Consider the following 3,175-nt stretch of genomic DNA (forward strand, 5'->3'; position numbering starts at 1 on the left):
AGATGGTATGAAATAACAAATTAACACCTTGAAAAGAGCAATCTTACTAGAAAAACTATCTAGAATAGGTTAGAATTTCTTGAACCTTTTATATTGGATAATAGTAATTCATGACATACATCTATATGTTTTATGAAATTCATGTAAAAAATTAAACTAATTATTTTTATGTTAGCTATTTATTTTTAAAGATTTTTATATTATCTATTTTACCTCATAGCATACACTCAAAATTAAATATAAACCTACAAATTATTCTTTAATTTTTCAAAAAATTATTTATTTTGATATATTAGAATTATTTTATTAAAATTAGATAATGTTTAAATATTAAATATATTTCAAATCTAAGTTGAATCCATTCCTAATAATAATATAATATTTTTAAAAAAGACAACATAAAATTATCATTTTGTCCAAATAATACTTCTATGCCTCTAGAGACAATTTGAACATCAAATGTGACATTCCGAGTGACTTTATCATACTTTATGTCAATTTATCTCCAAATTTCAAAGGAGAGATCATGAAATAAAGATAAGGTTGAGGGTGTAAAAGGCGTGCTTGACAAAAACTTGTTCATCACAAATTCAAATCATACAATATGGTTGGAAGGCTTGTGATAAGTGTTAATAAGTGTTGTTTGGATGTATATAAAACATCAATAAGAATAATTCGACCCATGTCATGTCTCTATTTAGAATAGACATTCTTTACCATATAGCTTTATTGGACATCAACTATCACTCTATAGAAAATATCACTTTTAAAGAAAGCTCCAAGCTGATTTTTCACATTGAAATAAGACCAAGTAAAAATTGTTTGGTTGACAACTTCGTTGTAATACCAAGTAAAAATTGTTTGGTTGACAACTTCGTTGTAATAATAATAGAGAGTATAAAGTTGCATGCATGTTGATTATCAAAGTATGGATGCTGCCAACTGTATTTTTAACCAGAGCAAATATAATAATATAATAATATGTAGTTTAGTGTATTAGATTTGAATTGGATGGTATTTATGTTTGTTAGAGTTTGTAACAATTTATGTATTGTGAAGATAATAGAAGTTGTTTGAACTAATTGAGCATTTTAGTAAGGAAGACAATTCTGATATAAATTTATTTATTTTGAAGATATTTTTAGTTTAAAGCTATGATTTTGCTATTAGGGACGTGTTTTGTTTATTTTCAATATTTACTATAGCATAAAAGACAAATTATTTATCTATAAAAATATAAAGTAAAATAATTGCATATTAGTTTTGATATATTGAACATGAAAATTTTGTTCAAAATAATATAAATTATTTACTAATTTAATGATAATTTGATATGTTTCAATCAATTGATTGTTCGAAATAGTAATATCGAATACAAAAGAACTCTAAAATTAATTATTTGAGAAGACAATTGAAGGACAGTTAGAAAAGAATGTCAAATTCGGTAGAGGGCTACACTAGTCCTAGAATATGTGATTTGAAAGACACAACTTTTTGGTAAATGGATAAAAAGGGATAAATAGAAGGAAATGTGTTTAGGAGCAATTCAAGAGTTCGAATTAAATAAAGTTTCCAAGAGATATGATTTCATTTTTTATTGACCTTGGACATCAAAAACCTCAAACTAAGATCATTCCAATTGAACTATGTTTAGCAATAAGTTTAAGGGAGAGATGAAGACAAATATATGGAACCAATAGATAACCTTGAGGGGATAAAATGGGATATGCATTCTACATAGATAACAATAATACTTTAAGACTTTTTAGTGACAGAAAAACATATCTAGAGTGCAAGAAGGGGTGAATAAATCGTGAATTATATTTAATTTGTTGAACAATATTTTGTTCAAGGACAAGAGGTAATTTTTTTTCAATTGAATCGTACTGAGATGACATGTTTATTCACAAAATTTGATGATAGTTGGTTATGGCATAAGAGAATTTGTCACATTAGCTTTGATAACATTGTGAAGATTGGTAGAACATATACAGTTACAAATTTTCCTAAGATTGTGAAACCTTCTAACATGGTTTGTAAGGAATGTGTGATGACAAAACAAAAGAGTTCATTATCAAGCAAATTGTTTACTACTTTAGTAAAGTTGGAGATTGTACACACATATTTTATTGGTCCTACAAGAACTAGAGCATTCTGTGGTGAAAGGTACTTTATACTTGTTATTGATGATTTTACTAGGATGATCTGGGTAGCATTTCTTAAAGAAAAGTTTGAAGCTTTTACGAAATTATTCAAGAAAAGTGTAGAAAATGAATCAAGAGTGAAGATAAAAATGTTAAAATTAGATAGATGAGGAGAATTCATTTCAAATGAGTTTAACATATTTTGTGAGGATAATGGAATCAAGAGACAACTTTTAGCCCCTAAAACACCACATTAGAATGTGATAGTGAAAAAGGGAAATAGACTAGTTAGTGAGGTAGCTAGAGAAACTATGTTTGAAAATAATGTTTCACATATCTTTTGGAGAGAAGAAGTGAACATCATAGTATACACAATGAATAGAGTACATATCAAACAAGGTACTAGTAAGACACCCTATTAACTATGGTTTGGACATACACCTACTATGAAATACTTTAGAATATTTGTAAGTGTTATATCAAAAGAGAAGATGGTATTGGAAAATTTGATACTAGAAGTGATGAAGGAATGTTTCTTGGATATTCTTTGAAGAGAAACTCATATAGATGTTTGCATTATATATTGAAAACTATTGTTGAAATTGTTAATGTGAAAGTTGATGAGAAGTTCATAATTTAGGAAAGAATACTTGATTATGATTCTGATAATAATACTAATTAGAGGCCTAACAATCAGAATGTTGAATAGGAATTATTGAATGAGACTGGCAATGACTTGTAGGTAGAAGAATATAGAGAACCTAGATCAGAACCTAAAGAAGAAATCAAAAGAGAACAAGGAACACATAGATATGTTGCAAGAGATCACCCTATTAATAAAATCATTAGGGGTACAAACAAAGGAGTGATGATAAGAAATAAGGTGACAAATTATGTTTAACATCTCAAGTTGAACCTAAAACTGTAGATGGATCTTGTAAAGATGAATCTTAGACAAAGGCTATGACAGAATAACTTGAGAAAAATGAGAAGAATAAGTCATGGGAATCAGCCCCTAGACCTAAAGGTAA

Source organism: Cupressus sempervirens, chromosome 2 (assembly GCF_028749045.1).
Source record: "Cupressus sempervirens isolate cs-2001-9-10 chromosome 2, ASM2874904v1, whole genome shotgun sequence".
Classification (NCBI taxonomy): Eukaryota; Viridiplantae; Streptophyta; class Pinopsida; order Cupressales; family Cupressaceae; genus Cupressus; species Cupressus sempervirens.